At 47.8% G+C, this 21,346-nt stretch overlaps 2 long non-coding RNA genes across 2 annotated transcripts in view; both read right to left on the bottom strand.

Annotated features, from left to right (window-relative positions):
• LOC125773311 (uncharacterized) overlaps positions 1–12,714 on the bottom strand; it is a 68,434-nt gene extending 55,720 nt beyond the window's left edge. Inside the window, exons 1-2 of the long non-coding RNA XR_007420026.1 lie at positions 12,240–12,714; positions 4,750–6,303 (exon numbers count right to left, since the gene is read on the bottom strand). This is a non-coding gene — a long non-coding RNA (uncharacterized LOC125773311). The remainder of the gene's footprint in view (positions 1–4,749; positions 6,304–12,239) is intronic.
• On the bottom strand, positions 6,917–10,092 carry LOC125773314 (uncharacterized). The gene is made up of 3 exons (XR_007420029.1): positions 9,944–10,092; positions 9,426–9,509; positions 6,917–7,269 (listed from the first exon to the last, which is right to left on the bottom strand). It is a non-coding gene; the product is annotated as an uncharacterized LOC125773314 (long non-coding RNA).
• Positions 12,715–21,346: the final 8,632 nt, after the last annotated feature.

Genomic DNA, 21,346 nt, shown 5'->3' with positions numbered 1-21,346 from the left:
CACCTTAGCCAAGACAGCTTAGCCAAGACACATTAGCCAAGACACATTAGCCAAGACACCTTAGCCAAGACACCTTAGCCAAGACACCTTAGTCAAGACACCTTAGCCAAGACACCTTAGCTTAGACAACTTAGCCAAGACACATTAGCCCAGATACCTTAGCCAAGACACCTTAACCAAGACACCTTAGCCGAGACACCTTAGCCAAGACACCTAAGCCAAGACACTTTAGCCAAGACACATTAGCCAAGACACCTTAGCCAAGACACTTTAGCCAAGACACATTAGCCAAGACACATTAGCCAAGACACCTTAGCCAAGACACCTTAGCCAAGACACCTTAGCCAAGACACATTAGCCAAGACACCTTAGCCAAGACACCTTAGCCAAGACACCTTAGCCAAGACACCTTAGCTTAGACAACTTAGCCAAGACACATTAGCCAAGACACATTAGCCAAGACACCTTAGCCGAGACACATTAGCCAAGACACCTTAGCCAAGACACATTAGCCAAGACACATTAGCCAAGACACTTTAGCCAAGACACTTTAGCCAAGACACCTTAGCCAAGACACCTTAGCCAAGACAGCTTAGCCAAGACACATTAGCCAAGACACATTAGCCAAGACACCTTAGCCAAGACACCTTAGCCAAGACACCTTAGTCAAGACACCTTAGCCAAGACACCTTAGCTTAGACAACTTAGCCAAGACACATTAGCCCAGACACCTTAGCCAAGACACCTTAACCAAGACACCTTAGCCGAGACACCTTAGCCAAGACACCTAAGCCAAGACACTTTAGCCAAGACACATTAGCCAAGACACCTTAGCCAAGACACCTTAGCCAAGACACATTAGCCAAGACACATTAGCCAAGACACATTAGCCGAGACACATTAGCCAAGACACCTTAGCACAGACACATTAGCCAAGACACCTTAGCCAAGACACCTTAGCCAAGACACATTAGCCAAGACACCTTAGCCAAGACACCTTAGCCAAGACACCTTAGCCAAGACACCTTAGCCGAGACACATTAGCCAAGACATCTTAGCCGAGACCCATTAGCCAAGACACCTTAGCCAAGACACCTTAGCCAAGACACCTTAGCCAAGACACCTTAGCCAAGACACTTTAGCCGAGACACATTAGCCAAGACACCTTAGCCAAGACACCTTAGCCAAGACACCTTAGCCAAGACACCTTAGCCAAGACACCTTAGCCAAGACACCTTAGCCAAGACACCTTAGCCGAGACACATTAGCCAAGACACATTAGCCAAGACACATTAGCCAAGACACCTTAGCCAAGACACCTTAGCCAAGACACATTAGCCGAGACACATTAGCCAAGACACCTTAGCCAAGACACATTAGCCGAGACACATTAGCCAAGACACCTTAGCCAAGACACATTAGCCAAGACACATTAGCCAAGACACATTAGCCGAGACACATTAGCCAAGACACCTTAGCCAAGACACCTTAGCCAAGACACCTTAGCCAAGACACCTTAGCCAAGACACTTTAGCCGAGACACATTAGCCAAGACACTTTAGCCAAGACACATTAGCCAAGACACCTTAGCCAAGACACCTTAGCCAAGACACATTAGCCAAGACACCTTAGTAAAGACACCTTAGCCAAGACACATTAGCCGAGACACATTAGCCAAGACACCTTAGCCAAGATACCTTAGCCAAGACACCTTAGCCAAGACACCTTAGCCAAGACACATTAGCCAAGACACCTTAGCCAAGACACCTTAGCCGAGACACATTAGCCAAGACACCTTAGCCAAGACACTTTAGCCAAGACACATTAGCCAAGACACCTTAGCCAAGACAGCTTAGCCAAGACACATAAGCCAAGACACATTAGCCAAGACACCTTAGCCAAGACACCTTAGCCAAGACACATTAGCCAAAACATATTAGCCAAGACACCTAAGCCAAGACACTTTAGCCAAGACACATTTGCCAAGACACCTTAGCCAAGACACATTAGCCAAGACACCTTAGCCAAGACACATTAGCCGAGACATATTAGCCAAGACACCTAAGCCAAGACACTTTAGCCAAGACACATTTGCTTAGACACATTAGCCAAGACACCTTAGCCAAGACACATTAGCCCAGACACCTTAGCCAAGACACCTTAACCAAGACACCTTAGCCGAGACACATTAGCCAAGACACCTTAGCCAAGACACTTTAGCCAAGACACATTAGCCAAGACACCTTAGCAAAGACACCTTAGCCGAGACACATTAGCCAAGACACCTTAGCCAAGACACATTAGCCAAGACACCTTAGCCAAGACACCTTAGCCAAGACACCTTAGCCAAGACACCTTAGCCAAGAAACCTTAGCCAAGACACCTTAGCCAAGACACATTAGCCAAGACACCTAAGCCAAGACACTTTAGCCAAGACACATTAGCCAAGACACCTTAGCCAAGACACCTTAGCCAAGACACCTTAGCCAAGACACATTAGCCAAGACACCTTAGCCAAGACAACTTAGCCGAGACACATTAGCCAAGACACCTTAGCCAAGACACATTAGCCAAGACACCTTAGCCAAGACACCTTAGCCAAGACACCTTAGCCAAGACACCTTAGCCAAGACACCTTAGCCAAGACACATTAGCCAAGACACCTTAGCCGAGACACATTAGCCAAGACACTTTAGCCAAGACACCTTAGCCGAGACACATTAGCCAAGACACCTTAGCCAAGACACCTTAGCCAAGACACCTTAGCCAAGACACCTTAGCCAAGACACTTTAGCCGAGACACATTAGCCAAGACACCTTAGCCAAGACACCTTAGCCAAGACACCTTAGCCAAGACACCTTAGCCAAGACACCTTAGCCAAGACACCTTAGCCGAGACACATTAGCCAAGACACATTAGCCAAGACACATTAGCCAAGACACCTTAGCCAAGACACCTTAGCCAAGACACATTAGCCGAGACACATAAGCCAAGACACCTTAGCCAAGACACATTAGCCGAGACACATTAGCCAAGACACCTTAGCCAAGACACATTAGCCGAGACACATAAGCCAAGACACCTTAGCCAAGACACATTAGCCAAGACACATTAGCCAAGACACATTAGCCGAGACACATTAGCCAAGACACCTTAGCCAAGACACCTTAGCCAAGACACCTTAGCCAAGACACCATAGCAAAGACACCTTAGCCAAGACACTTTAGCCGAGACACATTAGCCAAGACACTTTAGTTAAGACACATTAGCCAAGACACCTTAGCCAAGACACCTTAGCCAAGACACATTAGCCGAGACACATTAGCCAAGACACCTTAGCCAAGACACCTTAGCCAAGACACCTTAGCCAAGACACCTTAGCCAAGACACATTAGCCAAGACACCTTAGCCAAGACACCTTAGCCGAGACACATTAGCCAAGACACCTTAGCCAAGACACTTTAGCCAAGACACATTAGCCAAGACACCTTAGCCAAGACACCTTAGCCAAGACACATTAGCCGAGACACATAAGCCAAGACACCTTAGCCAAGACACCTTAGCCAAGACACATTAGCCGAGACACCTTAGCCAAGACACCTTAGCCAAGACACATTAGCCAAGACACCTTAGCCAAGACACCTTAACCAAGACACCTTAGCCGAGACACATTAGCCAAGACACCTTAGCCAAGACACCTTAGCCAAGACACCTTAGCCAAGACACATTAGAAAAGACACCTTAGCCAAGACACCTTAGCCAAGACACATTAGCCAAGACACTTTAGCCAAGACACATTAGCCAAGACACCTTAGCCAAGACACCTTAGCCGAGACACATTAGCCAAGACACCTAAGCCAAGACACTTTAGCCAAGACACCTTAGCCAAGACACCTTAGCCAAGACACATTAGCCAAGACACATTAGCCAAGACACCTTAGCCAAGACACCTTAGCCAAGACACCTTAGCCAAGACACATTAGCCAAGACACCTTAGCCAAGACACCTTAGCCGAGACACATTAGCCAAGACACCTTAGCCAAGACACCTTAGCCGAGACACATTAGCCAAGACACCTTAGCCAAGACACCTTAGCCAAGACACCTTAGCCGAGACACATTAGCCAAGACACCTTAGCCAAGACACCTTAGCCGAGACACCTTAGCCGAGACACATTAGCCAAGACACCTTAGCCAAGACACCTTAGCCAAGACACATTAGCCAAGACACCTTAGCCAAGACACATTAGCCAAGACACCTTAGCCAAGACACCTTAGCCAAGACACATTAGCCGAGACACATAAGCCAAGACACCTTTGCCAAGACACCTTAGCCAAGACACATTAGCCCAGACACCTTAGCCAAGACACCTTAACCGAGACACCTTAGCCGAGACACATTAGCCAAGACACCTTAGCCAAGACACCTTAGCCAAGACACTTTAGCCAAGACACATTAGCCAAGACACCTTAGCCAAGACACCTTAGCCGAGACACATTAGCCAAGACACCTAAGCCAAGACACCTTAGCCAAGACACATTAGCCAAGACACCTTAGCCAAGACACCTTAGCCAAGACACCTTAGCCAAGACACTTTAGCCAAGACACCTTAGCCAAGACACCTTAGCCAAGGCACATTAGCCAAGACACCTTAGCCGAGACACATTAGCCAAGACACCTTAGCCGAGACACCTTAGCCAAGACACCTTAGCCAAGACACCTTAGCCAAGACACCTTAGCCAAGACACATTAGCCGAGACACATTAGCCAAGACACCTTAGCCAAGACACCTTAGCCAAGACACCTTAGCCGAGACACATTAGCCAAGACACCTTAGCCAAGACACATTAGCCAAGACACCTTAGCTAAGACACCTTAGCCGAGACACATTAGCCAAGACACCTAAGCCAAGACACTTTAGCCAAGACACCTTAGCCAAGACACCTTAGCCAAGACACCTTAGCCAAGACACATTAGCCAAGACACATTAGCCAAGACACCTTAGCCAAGACACCTTAGCCAAGACACCTTAGCCAAGACACCTTAGCCAAGACACTTTAGCCGAGACACATTAGCCAAGACACATAAGCCAAGACACCTTTGCCAAGACACCTTAGCCAAGACACATTAGCCCAGACACCTTAGCCAAGACACCTTAACCGAGACACCTTAGCCGAGACACATTAGCCAAGACACCTTAGCCAAGACACCTTAGCCAAGACACCTTAGCCAAGACACATTAGCCAAGACACATTAGCCAAGACACCTTAGCCGAGACACATTAGCCAAGACACCTTAGCCAAGACACCTTAGCCAAGACACCTTAGCCAAGACACCTTAGCCAAGACACTTTAGCCGAGACACATTAGCCAAGACACATAAGCCAAGACACCTTTGCCAAGACACCTTAGCCAAGACACATTAGCCCAGACACCTTAGCCAAGACACCTTAACCGAGACACCTTAGCCGAGACACATTAGCCAAGACACCTTAGCCAAGACACCTTAGCCAAGACACCTTAGCCAAGACACATTAGCCAAGACACATTAGCCAAGACACCTTAGCCGAGACACATTAGCCAAGACACCTTAGCCAAGACACATTAGCCAAGACACCTTAGCCAAGACACCTTAGCCAAGACACATTAGCCGAGACACATAAGCCAAGACACCTTTGCCAAGACACCTTAGCCAAGACACATTAGCCCAGACACCTTAGCCAAGACACCTTAACCGAGACACCTTAGCCGAGACACATTAGCCAAGACACCTTAGCCAAGACACCTTAGCCAAGACACCTTAGCCAAGACACTTTAGCCGAGACACATTAGCCAAGACACATTAGCCAAGACACCTTAGCCAAGACACCTTAGCCAAGACACCTTAGCCGAGACACATTAGCCAAGACACCTTAGCCAAAACACCTTAGCCGAGACACATTAGCCGAGACACCTTAGCCAAGACACCTTAGCCAAGACACCTTAGCCGAGACAAAATAGCCAAGACACCTTAGCCAAGACACCTTAGCCGAGACACCTTAGCCAAGACACCTTAGCCAAGACACATTAGCCAAGACACCTTAGCCAAGACACCTTAGCCAAGACACCTTAGCCAAGACACCTTAGCCAAGACACTTTAGCCAAGACACCTTAACCAAGACACCTTAGCCAAGACACCTTAGCCAAGACACATTAGCCAAGACACCTTAGCCGAGACACATTAGCCAAGACACCTTAGCCGAGACACCTTAGCCAAGACACATTAGCCAAGACACCTTAGCCAAGACACCTTAGCCAAGACACCTTAGCCGAGACACCTTAGCCAAGACACCTTAGCCAAGACACCTTAGCCAAGGCACATTAGCCAAGACACCTTAGCCAAGACACCTTAGCCAAGACACCTTAGCCAAGACACATTAGCCAAGACACCTTAGCCAAGACACCTTAGCCAAGACACCTTAGCCGAGACACATTAGCCAAGACACCTTAGCCAAGACACCTTAGCCAAGACACCTTAGCCAAGACACCTTAGCCAAGACAACTTAGCCAAGACACCTTAGCCAAGACACCTTAGCCAAGACACCTTAGCCAAGACACATTAGCCAAGACACTTTAGCCAAGACACCTTAGCCGAGACACATTAGCCAAGACACCTTAGCCGAGACACATTAGCCAAGACACCTTAGCCAAGACACCTTAGCCAAGACACCTTAGCCAAGACACATTAGCCAAGACACTTTAGCCGAGACACTTTAGCCAAGACACCTTAGCTAAGACACCTTAGCCAAGACACCTTAGCCAAGACACCTTAGCCAAGACACCTTAGCCAAGACACCTTAGCCGAGACACATTAGCCAAGACACCTAAGTCAAGACACTTTAGCCAACACACATTTGCCAAGACACCTTAGCCAAGACACATTAGCCGAGACACATTAGCCAAGACACCTTAGCCAAGACACATTAGCCAAGACACATTAGCCGAGACACCTTATCCAAGACACCTTAGCCAAGACACATTAGCCAAGACACCTTAGCCAAGACACCTTAGCCAAGACACATTAGCCGAGACACATTAGCCAAGACACATTAGCCAAGACACCTTAGCCAAGACACCTTAGCCAAGACACCTTAGCCAAGACACCTTAGCCAAGACACTTTAGCCGAGACACATTAGCCAAGACACATTAGCCAAGACACATTAGCCAAGACACCTTAGCCAAGACACCTTAGCCAAGACACATTAGCCGAGACACATTAGCCAAGACACCTTAGCCAAGACACATTAGCCGAGACACATTAGCCAAGACACCTTAGCCAAGACACATTAGCCAAGACACATTAGCCAAGACACATTAGCCGAGACACATTAGCCAAGACACCTTAGCCAAGACACCTTAGCCAAGACACCTTAGCCGAGACACATTAGCCAAGACACCTTAGCCAAGACACCTTAGCCAAGACACATTAGCCAAGACACATTAGCCGAGACACATTAGCCAAGACACCTTAGCCGAGACACATTAGCCAAGACACCTTAGCCAAGACACCTTAGCCAAGACACCTTAGCCAAGACACCTTAGCCAAGACACCTTAACCAAGACACCTTAGCCGAGACACATTAGCCAAGACACCATAGCCAAGACACCTTAGCCAAGACACCTTAGCCAAGACACATTAGCCAAGACACATTAGCCAAGACACCTTAGCCAAGACACATTAGCCAAGACACATTAGCCGAGACACATTAGCCAAGACACCTTAGCCGAGACACATTAGCCAAGACACCTTAGCCAAGACACCTTAGCCAAGACACCTTAGCCAAGACACCTTAGCCAAGACACATTAGCCAAGACACCTTAGCCAAGACACCTTAGCCAAGACACTTTAGCCAAGACACCTTAGCCGAGACACATTAGCCAAGACACCTTAGCCAAGACACATTAGCCAAGACACATTAGCCAAGACACCTTAGCCAAGACACCTTAGCCAAGACACATTAGCCAAGACACATTAGCCAAGACACATTAGCCAAGACACCTTAGCCAAGACACCTTAGCCAAGACACATTAGCCGAGACACATTAGCCAAGACACATTAGCCAAGACACCTTAGCCAAGACACCTTAGCAGAGACACATAAGCCAAGACACATTAGCCAAGACACATTAGCCAAGACACCTTGGCCAACACACCTTAGCCAAGACACCTTAGCCAAGACACCTTAGCCAAGACACATTAGCCAAGACACATTAGCCAAGACACCTTAGCCAAGACACTTTAGCCAAGACACCTTAGCCGAGACACATTAGCCAAGACACCTTAGCCAAGATACCTTAGCCGAGATACATTAGCCAAGACACCTTAGCCAAGACACCTTAGCCAAGACACCTTAGCCAAGACACATTAGCCAAGACACCTTAGCCAAGACACCTTAGCCAAGACACATTAGCCAAGACACCTTAGCCAAGACACCTTAGCCAAGACACCTTAGCCAAGACACCTTAGCCAAGACACCTTAGCCAAGACACATTAGCCAAGACACATTAGCCAAGACACCTTAGCCAAGACACTTTAGCCAAGACACCTTAGCCGAGACACATTAGCCAAGACACCTTAGCCAAGACACCTTAGCCAAGACACCTTAGCCAAGACACACTAGCCAAGACACCTTAGCCAAGACACCTTAGCCAAGACACATTAGCCAAGACACCTTAGCCAAGACACCTTAGCCAAGACACCTTAGCCAAGACACCTTAGCCAAGACACCTTAGCCGAGACACATTAGCCAAGACACCTAAGTCAAGACACTTTAGCCAAGACACATTTGCCAAGACACCTTAGCCAAGACACATTAGCCGAGACACATTAGCCAAGACACCTTAGCCAAGACACATTAGCCAAGACACATTAGCCGAGACACCTTATCCAAGACACCTTAGCCAAGACACATTAGCCAAGACACCTTAGCCAAGACACCTTAGCCAAGACACATTAGCCGAGACACAATAGCCGAGACACATTAGCCAAGACACCTTAGCCAAGACACCTTAGCCAAGACACCTTAGCCAAGACACCTTAGCCAAGACACCTTAGCCAAGACACTTTAGCCGAGACACATTAGCCAAGACACCTTAGCCAAGACACATTAGCCAAGACACCTTAGCCAAGACACCTTAGCCAAGACACATTAGCCAAGACACCTTAGTCAAGACACCTTAGCCAAGACACATTAGCCGAGACACCTTAGCCAAGACACCTTAGCCAAGACACCTTAGCCAAGACAGCTTAGCCAAGACACCTTAGCCAAGACACATTAGCCAAGACACCTTAGCCAAGACACCTTAGCCGAGACACATTAGCCAAGACACCTTAGCCAAGATACTTTAGCCAAGACACATTAGCCAAGACACCTTAGCCAAGACACCTTAGCCAAGACACATTAGCCGAGACACATAAGCCAAGACACCTTAGCCAAGACACCTTAGCCAAGACACATTAGCCAAGACACCTTAGCCAAGACACCTTAACCAAGACACCTTAGCCGAGACACATTAGCCAAGACACCATAGCCAAGACACCTTAGCCAAGACACCTTAGCCAAGACACATTAGCCAAGACACATTAGCCAAGACACCTTAGCCAAGACACATTAGCCAAGACACATTAGCCGAGACACATTAGCCAAGACACCTTAGCCGAGACACATTAGCCAAGACACCTTAGCCAAGACACCTTAGCCAAGACACCTTAGCCAAGACACCTTAGCCAAGACACATTAGCCAAGACACCTTAGCCAAGACACCTTAGCCAAGACACTTTAGCCAAGACACCTTAGCCGAGACACATTAGCCAAGACACCTTAGCCAAGACACATTAGCCAAGACACATTAGCCAAGACACCTTAGCCAAGACACCTTAGCCAAGACACATTAGCCAAGACACATTAGCCAAGACACATTAGCCAAGACACCTTAGCCAAGACACCTTAGCCAAGACACATTAGCCGAGACACATTAGCCAAGACACATTAGCCAAGACACCTTAGCCAAGACACCTTAGCAGAGACACATAAGCCAAGACACATTAGCCAAGACACATTAGCCAAGACACCTTGGCCAACACACCTTAGCCAAGACACCTTAGCCAAGACACCTTAGCCAAGACACATTAGCCAAGACACATTAGCCAAGACACCTTAGCCAAGACACTTTAGCCAAGACACCTTAGCCGAGACACATTAGCCAAGACACCTTAGCCAAGATACCTTAGCCGAGATACATTAGCCAAGACACCTTAGCCAAGACACCTTAGCCAAGACACCTTAGCAAAGACACATTAGCCAAGACACCTTAGCCAAGACACCTTAGCCAAGACACATTAGCCAAGACACCTTAGCCAAGACACCTTAGCCAAGACACCTTAGCCAAGACACCTTAGCCAAGACACCTTAGCCAAGACACATTAGCCAAGACACATTAGCCAAGACACCTTAGCCAAGACACTTTAGCCAAGACACCTTAGCCGAGACACATTAGCCAAGACACCTTAGCCAAGACACCTTAGCCAAGACACCTTAGCCAAGACACACTAGCCAAGACACCTTAGCCAAGACACCTTAGCCAAGACACATAAGCCAAGACACATTAGCCAAGACACATTAGCCAAGACACCTTAGCCGAGACACCTTGGCCAAGACACCTTAGCCAAGACACTTTAGCCAAGACACCTTAGCCAAGACACCTTAGCCAAGACACATTAGCCAAGACACATTAGCCAAGACACCTTAGCCGAGATACATTAGCCAAGACACATTAGCCAAGACACCTTAGCCAAGACACATTAGCCAAGACACATTAGCCGAGACACATTAGCCAAGACACCTTAGCCGAGACACATTAGCCAAGACACCTTAGCCAAGACACCTTAGCCAAGACACCTTAGCCAAGACACCTTAGCCAAGACACATTAGCCAAGACACCTTAGCCAAGACACCTTAGCCAAGACACTTTAGCCAAGACACAATAGCCAAGACACCTTAGCCGAGACACATTAGCCAAGACACCTTAGCCAAGACACATTTGCCAAGACACATTAGCCAAGACACCTTAGCCAAGACACCTTAGCCAAGACACATTAGCCGAGACACATTAGCCAAGACACATTAGCCAAGACACCTTAGCCGAGACACATTAGCCAAGACACCTTAGCCGAGACACCTTAGCCAAGACACATTAGCCAAGACACCTTAGCCAAGACACCTTAGCCAAGACACATTAGCCGAGACACATTAGCCAAGACACATTAGCCAAGACACCTTAGCCAAGACACCTTAGCCAAGACACATTAGCCGAGACACATTAGCCAAGACACATTAGCCAAGACACCTTAGCCGAGACACATTAGCCAAGACACCTTAGCCGAGACACCTTAGCCGAGACACATTAGCCAAGACACCTTAGCCAAGACACCTTAGCCAAGACACATTAGCCGAGACACATTAGCCAAGACACATTAGCCAAGACACCTTAGCCAAGACACCTTAGCCAAGACACATTAGCCAAGACACCTTAGCCAAGACACCTTAGCCGAGACACATTAGCCAAGACACCTTAGCCAAGACACCTTAGCCGAGACACATTAGCCAAGACACCTTAGCCAAGACACCTTAGCCAAGACACCTTAGCCGAGACACATTAGCCAAGACACCTTAGCCAAGACACCTTAGCCGAGACACCTTAGCCGAGACACATTAGCCAAGACACCTTAGCCAAGACACCTTAGCCAAGACACATTAGCCAAGACACCTTAGCCAAGACACATTAGCCAAGACACCTTAGCCAAGACACCTTAGCCAAGACACATTAGCCGAGACACATAAGCCAAGACACCTTTGCCAAGACACCTTAGCCAAGACACATTAGCCCAGACACCTTAGCCAAGACACCTTAACCGAGACACCTTAGCCGAGACACATTAGCCAAGACACCTTAGCCAAGACACCTTAGCCAAGACACTTTAGCCAAGACACATTAGCCAAGACACCTTAGCCAAGACACCTTAGCCGAGACACATTAGCCAAGACACCTAAGCCAAGACACCTTAGCCAAGACACATTAGCCAAGACACCTTAGCCAAGACACCTTAGCCAAGACACCTTAGCCAAGACACTTTAGCCAAGACACCTTAGCCAAGACACCTTAGCCAAGGCACATTAGCCAAGACACCTTAGCCGAGACACATTAGCCAAGACACCTTAGCCGAGACACCTTAGCCAAGACACCTTAGCCAAGACACCTTAGCCAAGACACCTTAGCCAAGACACATTAGCCGAGACACATTAGCCAAGACACCTTAGCCAAGACACCTTAGCCAAGACACCTTAGCCGAGACACATTAGCCAAGACACCTTAGCCAAGACACATTAGCCAAGACACCTTAGCTAAGACACCTTAGCCGAGACACATTAGCCAAGACACCTAAGCCAAGACACTTTAGCCAAGACACCTTAGCCAAGACACCTTAGCCAAGACACCTTAGCCAAGACACATTAGCCAAGACACATTAGCCAAGACACCTTAGCCAAGACACCTTAGCCAAGACACCTTAGCCAAGACACCTTAGCCAAGACACTTTAGCCGAGACACATTAGCCAAGACACATAAGCCAAGACACCTTTGCCAAGACACCTTAGCCAAGACACATTAGCCCAGACACCTTAGCCAAGACACCTTACCGTGCAAATAGACCTAGAGCGACATTTCTCGCCGCGACTTTTCTCATCAATATTCGATGAAATGCGATGAAAAGTCCATATATAAAAAACAGCATCTAAACGTCGTTGTCATAGAAACACATAGAATTATATCATCACAGTAGCCACAGAAATGTCTCGCCCAGCGATTTTCCTTTGTTTGCTAAATTGAGCTACTTTGCGAAATATCTCACTGAGAAATATCGCTCCAGGTCTATTTGCACGGTTAACCGAGACACCTTAGCCGAGACACATTAGCCAAGACACCTTAGCCAAGACACCTTAGCCAAGACACCTTAGCCAAGACACATTAGCCAAGACACATTAGCCAAGACACCTTAGCCGAGACACATTAGCCAAGACACCTTAGCCAAGACACCTTAGCCAAGACACCTTAGCCAAGACACCTTAGCCAAGACACTTTAGCCGAGACACATTAGCCAAGACACATAAGCCAAGACACCTTTGCCAAGACACCTTAGCCAAGACACATTAGCCCAGACACCTTAGCCAAGACACCTTAACCGAGACACCTTAGCCGAGACACATTAGCCAAGACACCTTAGCCAAGACACCTTAGCCAAGACACCTTAGCCAAGACACATTAGCCAAGACACATTAGCCAAGACACCTTAGCCGAGACACATTAGCCAAGACACCTTAGCCAAGACACATTAGCCAAGACACCTTAGCCAAGACACCTTAGCCAAGACACATTAGCCGAGACACATAAGCCAAGACACCTTTGCCAAGACACCTTAGCCAAGACACATTAGCCAAGACACCTTAGCCAAGACACCTTAACCGAGACACCTTAGCCGAGACACATTAGCCAAGACACCTTAGCCAAGACACCTTAGCCAAGACACCTTAGCCAAGACACTTTAGCCGAGACACATTAGCCAAGACACATTAGCCAAGACACCTTAGCCAAGACACCTTAGCCAAGACACCTTAGCCGAGACACATTAGCCAAGACACCTTAGCCAAAACACCTTAGCCGAGACACATTAGCCGAGACACCTTAGCCAAGACACCTTAGCCAAGACACCTTAGCCGAGACAAAATAGCCAAGACACCTTAGCCAAGACACCTTAGCCGAGACACCTTAGCCAAGACACCTTAGCCAAGACACATCAGCCAAGACACCTTAGCCAAGACACCTTAGCCAAGACACCTTAGCCAAGACACCTTAGCCAAGACACTTTAGCCAAGACACCTTAACCAAAGCACCTTAGCCAAGACACCTTAGCCAAGACACATTAGCCAAGACACCTTAGCCGAGACACATTAGCCAAGACACCTTAGCCGAGACACCTTAGCCAAGACACATTAGCCAAGACACCTTAGCCAAGACACCTTAGCCAAGACACCTTAGCCGAGACACCTTAGCCAAGACACCTTAGCCAAGACACCTTAGCCAAGGCACATTAGCCAAGACACCTTAGCCAAGACACCTTAGCCAAGACACCTTAGCCAAGACACATTAGCCAAGACACCTTAGCCAAGACACCTTAGCCAAGACACCTTAGCCGAGACACATTAGCCAAGACACCTTAGCCAAGACACCTTAGCCAAGACACCTTAGCCAAGACACCTTAGCCAAGACAACTTAGCCAAGACACCTTAGCCAAGACACCTTAGCCAAGACACCTTAGCCAAGACACATTAGCCAAGACACTTTAGCCAAGACACCTTAGCCGAGACACATTAGCCAAGACACCTTAGCCGAGACACATTAGCCAAGACACCTTAGCCAAGACACCTTAGCCAAGACACCTTAGCCAAGACACATTAGCCAAGACACTTTAGCCGAGACACTTTAGCCAAGACACCTTAGCCAAGACACCTTAGCCAAGACACCTTAGCCAAGACACCTTAGCCAAGACACCTTAGCCAAGACACCTTAGCCGAGACACCTTAGCCAAGACACCTAAGTCAAGACACTTTAGCCAAGACACATTTGCCAAGACACCTTAGCCAAGACACATTAGCCGAGACACATTAGCCAAGACACCTTAGCCAAGACACATTAGCCAAGACACATTAGCCGAGACACCTTATCCAAGACACCTTAGCCAAGACACATTAGCCAAGACACCTTAGCCAAGACACCTTAGCCAAGACACATTAGCCGAGACACATTAGCCAAGACACATTAGCCAAGACACCTTAGCCAAGACACCTTAGCCAAGACACCTTAGCCAAGACACCTTAGCCAAGACACTTTAGCCGAGACACATTAGCCAAGACACATTAGCCAAGACACATTAGCCAAGACACCTTAGCCAAGACACCTTAGCCAAGACACATTAGCCGAGACACATTAGCCAAGACACCTTAGCCAAGACACATTAGCCGAGACACATTAGCCAAGACACCTTAGCCAAGACACATTAGCCAAGACACATTAGCCAAGACACATTAGCCGAGACACATTAGCCAAGACACCTTAGCCAAGACACCTTAGCCAAGACACCTTAGCCGAGACACATTAGCCAAGACACCTTAGCCAAGACACCTTAGCCAAGACACCTTAGCCAAGACACCTTAGCCAAGACACATTAGCCAAGACACTTTAGCCGAGACACTTTAGCCAAGACACCTTAGCCAAGACACCTTAGCCAAGACACCTTAGCCAAGACACCTTAGCCAAGACACCTTAGCCAAGACACCTTAGCCGAGACACATTAGCCAAGACATCTAAGCCAAGACACTTTAGCCAAGACACATTTGCCAAGACACCTTAGCCAAGACACATTAGCCAAGACACCTTAGCCAAGACACATTAGCCAAGACACCTTAGCCGAGACACATTAGCCAAGACACCTTAGCCAAGACACCTTAGCCAAGACACATTAGCCAAGACACATTAGCCAAGACACCTTAGCCAAGACACCTTAGCCAAGACACCTTAGCCAAGACACCTTAGCCGAGACACATTAGCCAAGACACCTAAGCCAAGACACTTTAGCCAAGACACATTTGCCAAGACACCTTAGCCAAGACACATTAGAAAGACACCTTAGCCAAGACACCTTAGCCAAGACACCTTAGCCAAGACACATTAGCCAAGACACATTAGCCGAGACACCTTAGCCGAGACACATTAGCCAAGACATCTTAGCCAAGACACATTAGCCAAGACACCTTAGCCAAGACACCTTAGCCGAGACACATTAGCCAAGACACCTTAGCCAAGACACCTTAGCCAAGACACCTTAGCCAAGACACATTAGCCAAGACACATTAGCCGAGACACCTTAGCCGAGACACTTTAGCCGAGACACTTTAGCCAAGACACTTTAGCCAAGACACCTTAGCCAAGACACCTTAGCCAAGACACCTTAGCCAAGACACCTTAGCCAAGACACCTTAGCCGAGACACATTAGCCAAGACACCTTAGCCAAGACACATTAGCCAAGACACATTAGCCAAGACACATTAGCCGAGACACATTAGCCAAGACAGCTTAGCCAAGACACCTTAGCCAAGACACCTTAGCCGAGACACCTTAGCCGAGACACATTAGCCAAGACACCTTAGCCAAGACACCTTAGCCAAGACACCTTAGCCAAGACACCTTAGCCAAGACACATTAGCCAAGACACTTTAGCCGAGACACTTTAGCCAAGACACCTTAGCCAAGACACCTTAGCCAAGACACCTTAGCCAAGACACCTTAGCCAAGACACCTTAGCCGAGACACATTAGCCAAGACACCTAAGCCAAGACACTTTAGCCAAGACACATTTGCCACGACACCTTAGCCAAGACACATTAGAAAGACACCTTAGCCAAGACACCTTAGCCAAGACACCTTAGCCAAGACACATTAGCCAAGACACATTAACCGAGACACCTTAGCCGAGACACATTAGCCAAGACATCTTAGCCAAGACACCTTAGCCAAGACACCTTAGCCAAGACACCTTAGCCAAGACACATTAGTCAAGACACTTCAGCCGAGACACTTTAGCCAAGACACCTTAGCCAAGACACCTTAGCCAAGACACCTTAGCCAAGACACCTTAGCTAAGACACCTTAGCCAAGACACCTTAGCCGAGACACATTAGCCAAGACACCTAAGCCAAGACACTTTAGCCAAGACACATTTGCAAAGACACCTTAGCCAAGACACCTTAGCCAAGACACATTAGCCAAGACACTTTAGCCGAGACACCTTAGCCAAGACACATTTGCCAAGACACCTTAGCCAAGACACATTAGAAAGACACCTTAGCCAAGACACCTTAGCCAAGACACCTTAGCCAAGACACATTAGCCAAGACACATTAGCCGAGACACCTTAGCCGAGACACCTTAGCCAAGACACCTTAGCCGAGACACATTAGCCAAGACACCTTAGCCAAGACACCTTAGCCAAGACACCTTAGCCGAGACACATTAGCCAAGACACCTAAGCCAAGACACTTTAGCCAAGACACATTTGCCAAGACACCTTAGCCAAGACACATTAGAAAGACACCTTAGCCAAGACACCTTAGCCAAGACACCTTAGCCAAGACACATTAGCCAAGACACATTAGCCGAGACACCTTAGCCGAGACACATTAGCCAAGACATCTTAGCCAAGACACCTTAGCCAAGACACCTTAGCCAAGACACCTTAGCCAAGACACCTTAGCCAAGACACATTAGCCGAGACACATTAGCCAAGACACCTTAGCCAAGACACCTTAGCCGAGACACATTAGCCAAGACACCTAAGCCAAGACACTTTAGCCAAGACACATTTGCAAGACACCTTAGCCAAGACACATTAGCCAAGACACATAAGCCAAGACACCTTAGCCAAGACACATTAGCCAAGACACATTAACCGAGACACCTTAGCCGAGACACATTAGCCAAGACATCTTAGCCAAGACACCTTAGCCAAGACACCTTAGCCAAGACACCTTAGCCAAGACACATTAGCCAAGACACCTTAGCCGAGACACATTAGCCAAGACACCTTAGCCAAGACACCTTAGCCAAGACACCTTAGCCAAGACACCTTAGCCAAGACACATTAGCCAAGACACTTTAGCCGAGACACTTTAGCCAAGACACCTTAGCCAAGACACATTAGAAAGACACCTTAGCCAAGACACCTTAGCCAAGACACCTTAGCCAAGATACATTAGCCAAGACACATTAGCCGAGACACCTTAGCCGAGACACCTTAGCCAAGACACCTTAGCCGAGACACATTAGCCAAGACACCTTAGCCAAGACACCTTAGCCAAGACACATTAGTCAAGACACTTTAGCCGAGACACTTTAGCCAAGACACCTTAGCCAAGACACCTTAGCCAAGACACCTTAGCCAAGACACCTTAGCTAAGACACCTTAGCCAAGACACCTTAGCCGAGACACATTAGCCAAGACACCTAAGCCAAGACACTTTAGCCAAGACACATTTGTCAAGACACCTTAGCCAAGACACATTAGCCAAGACACATTAGCCAAGACACCTTAGCCAAGACACATTAGCCGAGACACATTAGCCAAGACACCTTAGCCAAGACACCTTAGCCGAGACACATTAGCCAAGACACCTAAGCCAAGACACTTTAGCCAAGACACATTTGCCAAGACACCTTAGCCAAGACACATTAGAAAGACACCTTAGCCAAGACACCTTAGCCAAGACACCTTAGCCAAGACACATTAGCCAAGACACATTAGCCGAGACACCTTAGCCGAGACACATTAGCCAAGACATCTTAGCCAAGACACCTTAGCCAAGACACCTTAGCCAAGACACCTTAGCCAAGACACATTAGTCAAGACACTTTAGCCGAGACACTTTAGCCAAGACACCTTAGCCAAGACACCTTAGCCAAGACACCTTAGCCAAGACACCTTAGCTAAGACACCTTAGCCAAGACACCTTAGCCGAGACACATTAGCCAAGACACCTAAGCCAAGACACTTTAGCCAAGACACATTTGCCAAGACACCTTAGCCAAGACACATTAGCCAAGACACATTAGCCAAGACACCTTAGCCAAGACACCTTAGCCAAGACACATTAGCCAAGACACTTTAGCCGAGACACATTAGCCAAGACACCTTAGCCAAGACACCTTAGCCAAGACACCTTAGCCGAGACACATTAGCCAAGACACCTTAGCCAAGACACCTTAGCCAAGACACCTTAGCCAAGACACCTTAGCCAAGACACATTAGCCAAGACACTTTAGCCGAGACACTTTAGCCAAGACACCTTAGCCAAGACACCTTAGCCAAGACACCTTAGCCAAGACACCTTAGCCAAGACACCTTAGCTGAGCCACATTAGCCAAGACACCTAAGCCAAGACACTTTAGCCAAGACACATTTGCCAAGACACCTTAGCCAAGACACATTAGCCAAGACACCTTAGCCAAGACACCTTAGCCAAGACACCTTAGCCAAGACACATTAGCCAAGACACATTAGCCGAAACACATTAGCCAAGACACATTAGCCAAGACACATTAGCCAAGACACCTTAGCCAAGACACCTTAGCCAAGACACATTAGCCGAGACACATTAGTCAAGACACCTTAGCCAAGACACATTAGCCGAGACACATTAGCCAAGACACCTTAGCCAAGACACATTAGCCAAGACACATTAGCCAAGACACATTAGCCAAGACACCCTAGCCAAGACACCTTAGCTAAGACACCTTAGCCAAGACACCTTAGCCGAGACACATTAGCCAAGACACCTAAGCCAAGACACTTTAGCCAAGACACATTTGCCAAGACACCTTAGCCAAGACACATTAGCCAAGACACATAAGCCAAGACACCTTAGCCAAGACACCTTAGCCAAGACACATTAGCCGAGACACATAAGCCAAGACACCTTAGCCAAGACAACTTAGCCAAGACACCTTAGCCAAGACACCTTAGCCAAGACACCTTAGCCAAGACACATTAGCCAAGACACTTTAGCCAAGACACCTTAGCCGAGACACATTAGCCAAGGCACCTTAGCCGAGACACATTAGCCAAGACACCTTAGCCAAGACACCTTAGCCAAGACACCTTAGCCAAGACACCTTAGCCAAGACACATTAGCCAAGACACTTTAGCCGAGACACTTTAGCCAAGACACCTTAGCCAAGACACCTTAGCCAAGACACCTTAGCCAAGACACCTTAGCCAAGACACCTTAGCCAAGACACCTTAGCCGAGACACATTAGCCAAGACACCTAAGCCAAGACACCTTAGCCAAGACACATTTGCCAAGACACCTTAGCCAAGACACATTAGCCAAGACACCTTAGCCAAGACACCTTAGCCAAGACACATTAGCCAAGACACATTAGCCGAGACACATTAGCCAAGACACCTTAGCCAAGACACTTTAGCCGAGACACATTAGCCAAGACACATTAGCCAAGACACCTTAGCCAAGACACCTTAGCCAAGACACCTTAGCCAAGACACCTTAGCCAAGACACTTGAGCCGAGACACATTAGCCAAGACACCTTAGCCAAGACACCTTAGCCAAGACACCTTAGCCAAGACACCTTAGCCAAGACACCTTAGCCAAGACACCTTAGCCAAGACACCTTAGCCGAGACACATTAGCCAAGACACATTAGCCAAGACACATTAGCCAAGACACCTTAGCCAAGACACCTTAGCCAAGACACATTAGCCGAGACACATTAGCCAAGACACCTTAGCCAAGACACATTAGCCGAGACACATTAGCCAAGACACCTTAGCCAAGACACCTTAGCCAAGACACATTAGCCAAGACACCTTAGCCGAGACACATTAGCCAAGACACCTAAGCCAAGACACTTTAGCCAAGACACATTTGCCAAGACACCTTAGCCAAGACACATTAGCCAAGACACCTTAGCCAAGACACCTTAGCCAAGACACCTTAGCCGAGACACATTAGCCAAGACACCTTAGCCAAGACACCTTAGCCAAGACACCTTAGCCAAGACACCTTAGCCAAGACACCTTAGCCGAGACACATTAGCCAAGACACCTTAGCCAAGACACCTTAGCCAAGACACCTTAGCCAAGACACCTTAGCCAAGACACATTAGCCAAGACACTTTAGCCGAGACACTTTAGCCAAGACACCTTAGCCAAGACACCTTAGCCAAGACACCTTAGCCAAGACACCTTAGCCAAGACACCTTAGCCAAGACACATTAGCCAAGACACCTAAGCCAAGACACTTTAGCCAAGACACATTTGCCAAGACACCTTAGCCAAGACACATTAGCCAAGACACCTTAGCCAAGACACCTTAGCCAAGACACCTTAGCCGAGACACATTAGCCAAGACACCTTAGCCAAGACACCTTAGCCAAGACACCTTAGCCAAGACACCTTAGCCAAGACACTTTAGCCGAGACACATTAGCCAAGACACCTTAGCCAAGACACCTTAGCCAAGACACCTTAGCCAAGACACCTTAGCCAAGACACCTTAGCCAAGACACCTTAGCCGAGACACATTAGCCAAGACACATTAGCCAAGACACATTAGCCAAGACACATTAGCCAAGACACCTTAGCCAAGACACATTAGCCGAGACACATTAGCCAAGACACCTTA

This window comes from Anopheles funestus, assembly GCF_943734845.2.
Source record: "Anopheles funestus chromosome X unlocalized genomic scaffold, idAnoFuneDA-416_04 X_unloc_29, whole genome shotgun sequence".
In the NCBI taxonomy this organism is placed as follows: domain Eukaryota; kingdom Metazoa; phylum Arthropoda; class Insecta; order Diptera; family Culicidae; genus Anopheles; species Anopheles funestus.
The sequence above is the reverse complement of the archived record's forward strand: the minus strand, read 5'-3'. Positions and strand labels throughout refer to the sequence as shown.